Below are 13,882 nucleotides of genomic sequence, written 5' to 3'. Positions count from 1 at the left end.
TAACACATTGTTACATCATCAAGGCTAAAAAAGAAAATTTACAAATTAAAATACATGGAATAAAACTAACGACTTCAAGAGAGTCTCAACATGCTATATAAATATACATTAAAACAAGACAGTTCATAAAAAGCACCTGCTAGACTAAAAGGTTGAAGACTGAATGACTAAAAGGGAAAAGGAAAGCAGCACTAGCTAGTTCCTAAGTTGAACTCACACACCACCTCTGTTCAGTTGTATCTGGCTTGAGCCAGTTTTCTTTGCTGCTTTCCTTTGCCCTTTTAGTCATTCAGTCTTCAACCTTTTAGTCTAGCAGGTGCTTTTTATGAACTGTCTTGTTTTAATGTATATTTATATAGCATGTTGAGACTCTCTTGAAGTCGTTAGTTTTATTCCATGTATTTTAATTTGTAAATTTTCTTTTTTAGCCTTGATGATGTAACAATGTGTTACGAAACGCGTCGGCAAATAAATACCACCTACAGATGACCGACTATCTCCTTGTCACCCTGTCCTGAGATATGCTGTATGCCTGCTTGCGCCAACTACTTCTGTTTTCTATATATATATATATATATATATATATATATATATATATATATATATTATATATATATATATATATATATATATATATATATATATATATATATATATATATATATATATATATATATATATATATATATATATATATATATATATATATATATAGTGTGTGTGTGTGTGTGTGTGATTGTAATAGCCACAGTGCCTTCTTAACTTCTCGAATTCTTTGTGCTTTTGTAATACACTTGCCACTGCAAAGCCTCAAGATCCAAGTGCAAAAAATTGAAGTGGTTGTATGTCCGGTAGCGGGAAATGAACCTATGTCACCATAATTACAAGGAGGCACATTGCTGATCTGACCACGAGAAGGATAAAAGTCTATTGCCGCTTGTACATATATATACCTGTCGTTTTCAGATATATTTATTAGAGCTGAATAGACCCATCCTCACCATCATAGCTAAAAAGCAATAAAAATTATTGCCCACTTGGCTACGATGGTGAGGATGGGTCTATTCCAGCTCTAATAAATATATCTGAAAACGACAGGTATATATATATGTACGAGAGGCAATAGACTTTTATCCTTCTTGTGGTCAGGTCGGCAACATGACCTCCCTGTGATTATGGTGACGTGGGTTCATTTCACGGTACAGGACATCACAACCACTACAGTTTCTTGCACTTGGATCTTAAGGCTTTGTAGTGACAAGTGTATCGACAAAAACGCGAAGAATTCGAGAAGTTAAGAGGGCACTGTGGCTATTACAATCACATATGTATCTGGTAAAAAGCGACCAGTAGATTCTACACACACACACACACACACACACACACACACATATATATATATATGTGTGTGTGTGTGTGTGTGTGTGTACACACACAAGCATATATATACATACATATATATATATATATATATATATATATATATATATATATATATATATATATATATATATATATATATATATATATATATGAAAAGCCTATAGGTCACAAGTATGATATGAAAAGCCTATAGGTCACAAGTATGTTATGAATTACAATACACAGTGAATGTTGAATTAACAAGCGGGGAGGAAAACTCTCCCAAAATCTTGGAGAGAATGTTTAGCTATCATCTGACGGATTTCCTCATTAGGTAAAATGGTGGCGTCAGGATTCTCGAGACATGGGATCAGGTGATGTGACTGCGTGTGCGTTCGCCAAAAGTGTCCAGGTTCCGGTGGGGAACGTGCGTGTCTTTTGGACGGAGTCCCAAGGTGTGAATGGATTAGATATGGGAAAAGGAAATCATTGGAAGACCAACACTGAACATTATTAAGTCTTCAGTGAAGACTTGTGATTCATGATTTGTCATTCAAGACTGTGAACATTGCTATTTGGAGGTAGGAACCACATTCAATTTCCCAAACTGTAGATTGTTTTTCTCCGTTTTCATAATATTTATTTTATCCAAGCATTTACGGTTGATACCTATTTTATGAGTAACGTGGGAAGAATTCCCATATCATTATTTTTATGCTTTGGGAATTAATGAGGAATTCATTTGACTTCTTCAGATGTTTCGCTGAGAAAGAGGATCAAGATGCACTCATTGGAAATGTACTGGACTTTGACTTATTTTGACCTTTATAAGTTGCAGTACAAGACACTAATGTAAGTGGTTTTTGGGGAACTTTAATATTATATTTTAATCCATTTCTTATTTCTTGCAATCTGGTTATGTTAGATTTTGTCAAACAATTTAATCCATTTCTTATTTCTTGCCTACTAGTTATGTTAGATTTTGTCAAATAAATTATTTTGAGTAAAGCGTGTTTCGCTGTAGACCTGAGAGAGAGAGAGAGAGAGAGAGAGAGAGAGAGAGAGAGAGAGAGAGAGAGAGAGAGAGAGAGAGAGAGTGGGTACTGAGATGTGATACCAGCAGCTTTCGAACGGCCGCTACCAAGGCTACCAACAGATGGGACGTCTCCACTTGGTAGTAACAGGTATGCAGTGAAATTACTTCATTACTGGGCTACACACACACACACACACACACACACACACACACACACACACATATATATATATATATATATATATATATATATATATATATATATATATATATATATATATATATATATATATATATATATATATATAATATCAAATTCACGCTACCTCAGGAATATCCCCGATGGGGAATTATCACCGAGGTAGCGTGAATTTGATATTAAGTGACATTTGTAGCTTCATGATTATATATAAATCACGGTGGGATAAAAATGTCATATATATATATATATATATATATATATATATATATATATATATATATATATATATATATATATATATATATATATATTTATATGTATGTATATATATATATTTATATATATGTGTATATATATATATATATATATATATATATATATATATATATGTATGTATATATATATATATATATATATATATATATATATATATATATATATATATATATATATATATATATATATATATATATATATATATATATATATATATATATATATATACACACACACACACACACACACACACACACACTACACACTATACATACATGCACAGGGTGTAACACAAGTTTATGCAATTATTTCGGGAAATGAAAGAAAAAGTCATTCTAAGCAAAAGATTTTTTATGAAGATATGCATTTTAAGGCTTCATTTGTCCGTGAGATGAATATAAAAGTAACCTGTTATCATACTTCTCTCAGGCGAGTGAGACGGTGAACGGGATGTCTGATAAATCTGGAACACGGGGCGGGGGATGGAGCAAGGCTATTATAGCAATCGGCTGATCAGTTGCTCACTTGTCACACTCAGATAGAAGCCTCAACAGCCTCGCTTTTCCAAAAGCAAAGATGAGTGGGTTGTGTCCAGATTATAAGTTTCAAAATCCAGAATCATTTTTAGAGCGAGAAACAGGAGACAATGCCTTACTGTTTCAGCAATGTGGAATATGCGGATATGATGTTTATTTACGATTTTTGTAATGGGAGAGCACATGCTGCTGTGTAAGACTACAGAAGAAAGTATCCATATAGAAGATCTCGTGGCCTAAGAACATTCTCCTCTGTTTTTCAACATCTCTGTGAGAAAAAAATCTTTTCCGTGAATAATTGCAACAACAGAACGGATTAGGAACACAGAAAGGTAAGAGAGATTCTTGACACAGTGCATCACAGCCCCGACATTAGTACGAAAGGAATTTCATTTTAACTCAGAGTGTCGCATATGGAAGCATGGAGGAGAGTATTGAGAAGTGAAGCCCTTTGTCCGTACCATCGCCACAAAGTTCAGCATCCTCAGGGAGATTCTGACAGGTGGCTCGACTTCTGTAGGTATTTGCAAGATAATTCTCAGCTATTAAATTTTATTTTATTCACTGATGAAGCTACATTTACCTGTAGAGAGTTGGACATTGAGGTACACAATGTCCACAATGAACATTGGTCGGCAAACGAAAATCCTTACGAAAAGGTAGAATGTAATTTCCAACATGCATTTTCAGTAAATGTCTGGTGTGGTATTATTGGTGGTCGCTTGACAGGCCCACACATCTTCGAAGATCGCATTAACGGGGATGCGTATGCCAAGTATTCAATGGATCATCTCTCCTTACTCCTGGAAGATGTTCCTCTAGGTACACGACGCCGATTAATTTTCCAACATGATGGAGCACCACCCCATTTTAGTAACCAAGTAAGGCAGCACCTTAACCGGAAATTTCCTGAACGGTGGATAGGCTGAAGAGGACCGCACAATTGTCGTGCAAGATCACCAGACCTAACACCACTGGATTATTATCTCTGACGACACAAAGTCACTAGTATACGAGAAGAAATTTAACATCAAACAGGATCTTCAGCAGAGAATAATAGAAGTTTCACAGCACAAAAAATAAACCAGAAATTATTAGGAAAAGTATGAATTCCTTATTGCAAAAAGCAACGTTATGTATCAACGCCAATGGAGGCCACTTTGAAAATTTGGTTTGCTAACGATAATAAATGCTCCAAACTTACTTCAGCAATAGTTTAATTAAACAATTTTTAGACTACATGTTTGTGAAATCCAAATCCACTGTTATATAAAAAGAAATCAGTGATTAGACCGATGTGATTAAAATACCTCCAAATCAAGAGTATTCTCTTATACTGAACAAAGGCGGAAGATAACCCACGCTTTACTGAAACCTTCTCCCTCTCTCCATCAGTGATATTCATTGGACACTGATAAAAAAGAAAAGAAAAGCAAGCCTAACTGATTATCCCCTCCATTAAAGATAGGCCTATTAATTAGACACTGCTCCAATGTGTAAAATGTATTATTAAAATCTCTCCATCTCCATAAAAAGTCTTCATCAGGCACTGATCAAAGAGGAAAACGCTTCAATGAAAACTCCTTCATCTCCATCGAATAAAAAAAAACAAGATTGTTGAAAACTCCTTTCCTCCCTTCTTATCAGAGGTAGCCTATTCATCAAGTAATCAAAAGAGGGAAAAAAGCCGACATTTTTCAAATTACAGTATTCTCCATCCCTGCTTTCCCTTGTAATCATGAGTACTATAACTATCACTCATTCATCACAGGCGTAGACCTAGTCCTGACTCCTGATTCAATCATTCCGTGAAGAGGCAGAAGACAGAGCGAACTAGGATTTCAACAGTCACAAATCTTGCCAAGCATCATTTACAATACTTTCTTGATACGAAAACCGTAAGGTACCGCTAATGCTAATCATTAACATTAGATTACCTGAAGTTTGCTCACAGATGACTAACTAGCTGTATGATATGTTTTGATAATGTGCTACCAAGTGATAAGGAGCCACAACCTGCAACGCGACTGCGAGTCAGTCAGCTCTCTGTTCTCTTACAATAAACATCACTATAGAATGCCATCTCATTGCAAACCCAACATGGCACAGTGAGTTTTCGAGCTAAGTCGTGCCCCTGATATGTTGATCACACCAGGCCACGCTGAGGCGTGCCTCTCCTGCAATGCCCAGGGCCTTGTCACGGACTGTGTCGCAGGCACAGATGTTAATTGCAGATCAGCAACATACCATCCGTTCCCTTCAGGATGCCTTTCCTGGTTCTGGATCACGTGCCGGCAAAGTCCCTGGCTCTGCTGCCCCAGAGAAATGTGATGCTGTGATGTCCTCAGCAGCATTCAGGTCCTGGAGACGTTCGATGACGTGTTGGATTCACCTTAACAAGTTTCCACCGCAGGATGTTGTCCTGCACATTAGGCTCAACTGTGTTCCGGCACTGCAATGTGCACTGGATGTTCGGTACTTGGATGCCAAGTGGAATGCCCTTACCCCAGATGCAACTCTGGATGCCATTGGAAACATCGTGTTATACCGTCTTCAAATCTGGCAGTGCAGTGGTCAGAATTTTTTGCTCTCGTCCAAGGGTGTGAGGGGTCTGTGAGCGATTATTTCTCAAGGTGCACTCAAAAGGCCACCGATTGTGATTTTCAGTGTCCCAAATGTGGGAGTGTTTAGCCGAATACATGCTACTATGTAAAATAATGGTAGGTCTTAGTGATCCTGTGTTAAAAAGGCATGTGTTTCAAATGTGTGATACATTTAAAAGTGTAGATGCCCGTCAGGCTTTGTGTAGTACTTTTGAAGCTGTGCACCAAGACATTGAAAGTGTCCCATGTGTCATTGCTAGGAAGTCAGGAAGTCAGTCGGCGCTTCAAGTGATGATGTCCCAGGCAGTGAGACGTAGAGCCAGACGTTGCGGTGTTGAGCTGCAGTTCAGATGCGAAGAAATGCTGGAACTGCCAGGGATGTCATTCCCCTGGTTGAGCATTGTGCCCAGCAAAAGTTATGACATGTCCTGGGTGCTAAAAGGTAGGGCACTTCCAGAAATGCTGCAGGAGCACAAAGAAGGTGCCGCTTGCCTCGAGTATGGTGATCACTGCAGAGACTCACCTCTCCCCCCCCACTCAACAATCAAGGTTTGTCTCCCATGGGAGGGGAGGTCAGTGTCCACATTTGCCTTAGCAGACACAGGAGCGCAGATCTGTGTTGCTGGACCCACTGTGCTTTCAAGCCTGCACATAAAATCTCTGGAATTGCAACCTCGAACGGGTCTGAGGGACGTAGCTAATCTTTGAGTGAGATGCCTTGGATCAACGACATGCTCCATTGAAATAGGTGGGTGATGCACAAAGCAGGAAGTTTACTTTGTGCCAACAGCCAAGAACTTTTTTATGTCACTGCATCAGCTGACATCACTAGTGAGGCAGTCTCGCAACCTAACTCCCCTCAGACAACGAAGCCATCCACTATACCAATCCCACCCGTAGAGGAGAACATCGTTAGACTGGAAGAATGGCTGTTATGTCTTTTTTCATGTACGACCTATAACACAACCAGGGAACCTTTACCTGTGATGAAGGGCAAGCAACACCACATACATTTATTGCCTGAAGCCACACCTTATGCCTGTCATACACCGGCAGCAATCCCTAAGCACTGGGAAGAGGAGGTCAAGGCCCAGCTTGACGAAGACGTCCGGAAGGGCGTTATAGAACCAGTCCCAGCAGGGGATGCAATGGAGTGGTGTGCAAGGATGGCCGTGGTAGCCAAGAAGGCAGGCCAACCTCGCCACACAGTGGATTTCCAATGCCTCAATGCCCACTGTCTTCATGAGACTCATCATATACCGGCACCCTTTGACATGGTTTCAAGCATTCCTATACACAAGTATAAGACTACAGTGGAAGCCAATTGAGATTTCCACCAAGTGGAGTTGGGTGAGGATAGCTGCCCACTCACGACCTTCATTACCCCATGGGGGTGGTGTTGTTACCATAGAACACCCATAAGTCATTGTTCAGCTTCCGACGCTTACACTAAAAGGTTTGGCGACGCCCTGCAGGACATCACCAGAAAGCATAAATGCATCGACGACACTTTGCTATGCAATCACAGCATTGAAGAGGTGTTTTGGCACGTGTATGAATTCCTGTCAACTTGTGCCTCCACAGGCATCAGACTCAAACCTGAGAAGTTCAAATTCTGCAAGAGAGAGGTTACCTTTGCCAGATACCACTTGGTATGGGAGGCATACAAACCCGCAGACGAACGTCTAGACGCCATTCATAACTTCTATATACCAGAGAAGTCCTCCATCACTGATATTAGGTTGTGGTTCGGATTCGTGAATCAGTTAGCCCCTTTCCTGGCAATGGCACCCATCATGCAGCCCTTCAGGGACCTCCTCAGGAAACCCACTGGGAAAAACATGTTGGGATAATCAGCTATGCAGCAAACTCCAGCAGGCACAGGAGGTCATCTGTCAACTATCCAAGGATGGCTTGGCACATTACGACAAGACACCCTACGATAATCATGATGGATTGGAGTAAGGAGGGCATTGGTTTCGTCGTCCTCCAGCAGTATTGTGCCTGTCAGTCAACTGACAGACCATTTTGTTGCAAGGGCGGCTGGCGTCTTGCCCTATGTGGCAGTCGACACCTCACCCCCACTGAGGCAGGGTATGCCCCCATAGAAGGAGAAGCCCATGCAGTCACATGGTGCTTTCGGAGGGCCAGATTGTTCCTACTTGGGTGCCCTAATCTCACCATCATCATGGACCACCGCCCACTTGTCAAACTGCTGGGTGATAGGGCCCTTAAGGACATCATCAGCCCAAGGACAAAGGAACACAGCAGTGGATTTTCTCTCAAGGTACCCACCTATGAGATCATCCCATGAAGCCTCTGATGCGGACTTGGAGGATGACATTCAAGTGGCAGTAGCATGTGCAACTGTAACATACTGTATTCTGTGGATCAAGGATACATACGTCTGGTTATCCTCCAAAGATTTATGTCAGCAGGTAGCCACCAATCTACACACAAGACACCAGGGCCTTTACTCTATGCTTAGAAGGCCAGACAGTCAGTGTACTGGCCAGGAAAAGAAGGAGACCTTCAGCATCTCCATGCTCAATGCACTTCATGTGATGAACACGCGCCTCCACTGCCTCCCGAAGCAATGATGCTCACGCCCCCTGCAGAATACCCCTTCCAGCAGGTTGTCGCAGATATGTTTCAGATAGAAGGCAACATATACATGGTATATGCAGACAGACTAACTGGTTGATTAGAAGTAGCTCACTTCCCCAACGGTGCCACGTCTAACAAAATAAGCAATCACCTTCGAACCTATTTTTCTTGTTGGGGAGCCCCAGAAGAAATATTGATGGACACAGGTACATACTTAGCCAGCAAAGAGATGGAGGCCTTCTTCAGGAGATGGGGAGTCAAGGTCTGTCTGTTGTCAGCCCAGTACCCCAGTCCAACGGCAGGGCAGAAGCAGCTGTCAAAGCGGCAAAGAGGCTTCTCCGAGAAAATACATCAGAAGGTGGTGCCCTCGAGTCAGACAAGACGGCCCTGGCAATACTCCAGTATCTCAACACGCCCATCTCAGCTCGCAATGGGTCGTCAACTGCGTGACGGGGTACCCACAGCTAAAAGACACCTGTTGGTAGACAAATACTGGAGACAAACAATACGTGAAAGGGAACTGCAAGTGGCAAAATCGCAAGAGACTATGCGTACCCTTGACACCACCGGGAGACTGCTACCCATCAAACCAGGTACCCATACACGCATACAGAACCAAGCTACTAAACAGTGGGACAGAACGGGTGTAATATCAGAAACCAGGCCCCACTGTCAGTACACAGTTAAGCTTGATGGGAGCAGTAGGGTCTCAAAAAGGAACAGATGGCACATGAGAGTCATTGCTCCACCCCCTAGCACACCCGTGTCCCAGCCTGGCACCTCCGTGAATCCTACACCCTTAGAGCCAGTCACACACTCACATCAGGAGCCCAGTGTTGTTAGTAGGCCTAGAAGGGCTACTGGTAAACCCAAGTGGCTCAAAGATTTCCTGTGATGCTAGTATTAATTATTTCTTACATGCATTATGTACAATTATGTCAAGAATGAATCTTATATTTTGTATATATATATATTTACTTGTATTTACTTCACTGCCACTGAACATTGTACTACTGTATATTGCAGTATATGTAACTGTAAGCTATGATGTTGAAAAGTTAGTTAATTCCTCTATTTTTTTCTATAATTACAATGTGACATTTCCCCCTTTAATTTTTACCACGTATAATCTTGGTGGTGGGGGGGGATGTATGATATGTTTTGTTAATGTGCTGCCAACTGATAAGGAGTGGCAACCTGCAACACTACTGCGAGTCAGTCAGCTCTCTGTTCTCTTACGATAAACATCATTATAGAATGTCATCTCATTGCAAACCCAACACTAGTTAAAAGAACTGTAATATTACGTTGTTTAGTAAATTGTAAGAAAAAACCATAATGAAAAAACTAGCAATCCACTTGCCTCATTCGCTCCATTCCCCTCCCCTCATCCCAGGTTACTCCGACCTCCCGTAAACAACCTGGCTTGCCTGTCAGGTGTCAGTGGTGAACGTTTTTTTTTCTCAAAATTCATCTCACCAACAAACGAAACCTTAAAATACATATCTTTATAGAACATTTTCTGCTCAGAATTACTTTTTCTTTCATTTCCCAAAATATTTGCATAAACTAGTGTTACACGCTGTATATATGCCAAGGAGACTAGAAGGGATGTTGTGCAGGCTAAGAATTGGACATACAAGATTAACTCATGGGTTCTTGATGTCAGGTGAAAACCCTACATTTTTAAACAACTGTATGGTGCCCTAAACTGTGAGACATTTGCTGGTCGAATGACCCAGTCTTGGGGATCTAAGACATAGGTTCCTCTCTTGGGAAGTTGCAGAGATGGATGTTTTATCCTTGCTATGATTCTCGGAGAGGATTGTAATAAGGAGCAGTTATGTATCGTTGTTAGGGAGGCAGGCCTCCTCAACAAATTTTAAATGTACACGTCTGTAGTATGTGTGTATGCATATAATTTATGAACATATATGTATATATATATATATATATATATATATATATATATATATATATATATATATATATATATATATATATATATATATATATATATATATATATATATATATATATATATATATATATATATATATATATATATATATATATATATATATATTTGTACAGGTATAATACAAGTTTCTGCAAATATTTTTGGGAAATGAAAGAATAAGTAATTTTGGGCAGAAAACGTTTTATAAAGATGTGCATTTTAAGGCTTCATTTGTCAGTGAGGTGAGTTCTTAAAGTAACCGTTTATCATTAGCACTGCTCTCATGTGAGTAAGATGGTGTATGGAGTGTTGGAGTAGTCAGGGATATAGAGGTAGAGGGAGGAGGCTGGAGCCATTAGGTCAATGTGAATAAAATGCCTCCCAGTCAAATGTATTCTTTAGATACTGAAAAAAATGTATGCATCATTATAACCCTCTCCTTCTCCATCAATGGTATTCACTGGACACCTATAATAAAAAAGAAAAGCAACCCTAATTAAATCTTGCTTTCTTCAAAGGTAGGCTTATTCAATAGACACTAATCAAAGATTTAAAATGTTTTATTAAAAGTCTATCCCTCTCCATCAAAAGTATTCATCAGAGATTAGTCATGGGCATAGGCCTAGTCATGACTCTTCATTCAACAATTCCGTGACGAGGCAGCGGGACAGAGCATGCTAGAATTCAATGATCACATATATATATTGTCAAGCAACATTTGCACTACTTACTTGGTATGTGGAGCCATACAATGCCGATGTAAGCAAATCATTAAAATTAGATTACTTTCAAGAAAGAGAATTATAATTAAAAGACAAGCAATCCACTTGCCTCATTCACTTCAGCGCCACCCCCCCCACCACATCTCAGGTTAAACCGGCCTCCTGTTGACAACCTTCCTCACACGTCTATGAGCAGTGTTAATAATGAACAGTTATTTTAAAATACCCTCACCGAAAAACAAAGCCTTCAAATGCATATCTTCATAGAATATTTTCTGCTCAGAATGACTTTTTCTTTCATTTCTCGAAATATTCACGTAAACCCGGGTTAAACTCTGTACATTTATGTGTTAAATTTATTTATCTATTTATTTTTTAGTTTCCTATTTAGTTTAATTACGGCGTCAGTAATTTAATAATCATAAATCAATCAATCAGTCATATGTATACATACATATATATATATATATATATATATATATATATATATATATATATATATATATATATATATACACACACACACATATATATAATGTGCTGTGTGTGAGTATGTATGTATGTATAAATATATATATATATATATATATATATGTATGTATGTATGTATGTATGTATGTAAGTTTATGTATATATATACATATATATATATATATATATATATATATATATATATATATATATATATATATATATATATATGTATATATTATATATGTGTATATATATATATTGTTATGAATGTCCTGGGACACTTACTTGATTCTGGGTGGCAACGGATGAACGCATGGAGTTCCTTTTATTTATTACACATCTGACTCAATAACAGGACAATTCACAGACAAAGCAAGGAAAATCTATGGCTTAAGACCTTCATGTGAGGGAAAATTATGTAAACTCAAGGGTTCTCCTAACTAATTATATTTTCATTACAAACACAGATCAGAAGAATGACGAATTATTGGGCAGGTAATAATAAGGGCCCACTAAAATAATGAATCCTACACAGAATAAATATTCTACTCCGATGTCTCCATAACAGGAACATTGCAATGGGGGATAGAAGGGGGACTGCACATAGATGGAGCCGAGAGATTCCACTGTCAAGGCCTATCTGCAAATACATGCAAGACGGTTACTTGTGATAATAATAAGATGGTCAAAGGGAAACTGAGGAATGCACAGATGATGCCAAATAACTCAATTCAACACTAATGCATAATTACATTAACGCTGAATGCTCCAACACAAATTACTGAAGGTGATTGCACAATGGAAAATAAAAGAAAGATCAGGCAGAGGAATAACAGGAATCGTGACTGGCTAAAAGGACCTTACTCCGGCACATTACCTTCATCAAGATGATGGTGTCCTCATTGATTAGGTGCTGGTGATGAAGGAGGGAATTAAAATACCACTACAAAGTATAGTGGTTCGAGCCCTGGGGTCGAACACGTGTTCAAAGGTTCAACAGGACAGCAAGGTCAGGACATCTGTCCTCGGGTGATGTCCAGCGCTGTCTCTCTCGATTTCTCTTGCAGCGTCTATAAATAACCCTCGGGAATTACTCTGGCATTTCACATAGGTGATGCAAAGGTCAATCTTCGACACATTTTCTATAATGACAACCGCATGGTGTCAGTCAACCCACATGGAGGGTTCAGAATGAGGGGGGGGGGCAACTTTCTCCTTTGGTTCCTCCCTTGCCTTGCTGGATGCAGAGCAGGTCTGATGGTCAGCTGGAATTAGGCCTAAAAGCAGTCACTTTGAACAGAGAGAGAGAGAGGGAGTTAGGCTTAACCATTTTGGGGAATGAAGGAGAGAATTTTTGAAGGGGCAAATGGAAACCTACAGTTCTAGTAATTAAGTAATTTTTTATTCCCTTCTCAGTTATGTTGGAAGTGTAAAAACAGGTGAGGTTGCAAGAAAAGAGATCCCATTCGTTGCATCTCCCCAACCAAGTTAGCATTCACACCCTAGATTGGGTGAGAATGATTACCAGCGAGCAAACTCACTTTAACACTTTACTTTACTTCTCTCTCATTTCCCTTTGGTGCCTTATAATTTAACTTAACCTTCTGCGTAGCAATTAATTTCAAGAGACAAACAACATTGTGACATTTACGTTAAAGCAGAACAAATATTTGCAGCTAGAAATGACATATTTTTATCATTAAATTCCTATTACGATAAGGCAGAGTTAATCAGAATATTTTCACAATGTAATGGCATAGTTGCACTCTTAATAATAATCAGTTACGAATTTTGCCCACATGCATTTAGTCTGCCTCGAAGAGGCATTACAATAAGGTAAACATGGTCTTGGTTAGGTGGTTCCACGATACTTGAGCAACAGCTCATTGCCATTCGGGCGTTATTAAACACAAGGTCGCAAGTCTGAGACTCGAGATTTATTACAGATTCACAAAGAGAATAGATGACAAATTCAGAGTAATCAATGGTTGTAAAATAAAGATGACGATTAAATATGCCAAAATTACATTCCTTAGCATATGGAAGACTGCTAGGATCATTTCCTAGCCCAAGAAGGCCGCAAAGGTAGCCAAAGGGTGCTACC

General features: G+C 39.2%; 2 protein-coding genes across 2 annotated transcripts in view; both read left to right on the top strand.

Moving 5' to 3' along the window:
- Positions 1-2,245, top strand: part of LOC136847478 (von Willebrand factor A domain-containing protein 8-like) — a 737,466-nt gene extending 735,221 nt beyond the window's left edge. The window contains exons 7-8 of the transcript XR_010855764.1: positions 1,697-1,943; positions 2,118-2,245. The gene's annotated coding sequence lies outside the window, so the exon portion shown is untranslated. The remainder of the gene's footprint in view (positions 1-1,696; positions 1,944-2,117) is intronic.
- Positions 1-13,882, top strand: part of LOC136847477 (von Willebrand factor A domain-containing protein 8-like) — a 608,720-nt gene that overhangs the window by 125,539 nt on the left and 469,299 nt on the right. The window lies entirely within an intron of this gene.

This window comes from Macrobrachium rosenbergii, chromosome 16, assembly GCF_040412425.1.
Source record: "Macrobrachium rosenbergii isolate ZJJX-2024 chromosome 16, ASM4041242v1, whole genome shotgun sequence".
In the NCBI taxonomy this organism is placed as follows: Eukaryota; Metazoa; Arthropoda; class Malacostraca; order Decapoda; family Palaemonidae; genus Macrobrachium; species Macrobrachium rosenbergii.
The sequence above is the reverse complement of the archived record's forward strand: the minus strand, read 5'-3'. Positions and strand labels throughout refer to the sequence as shown.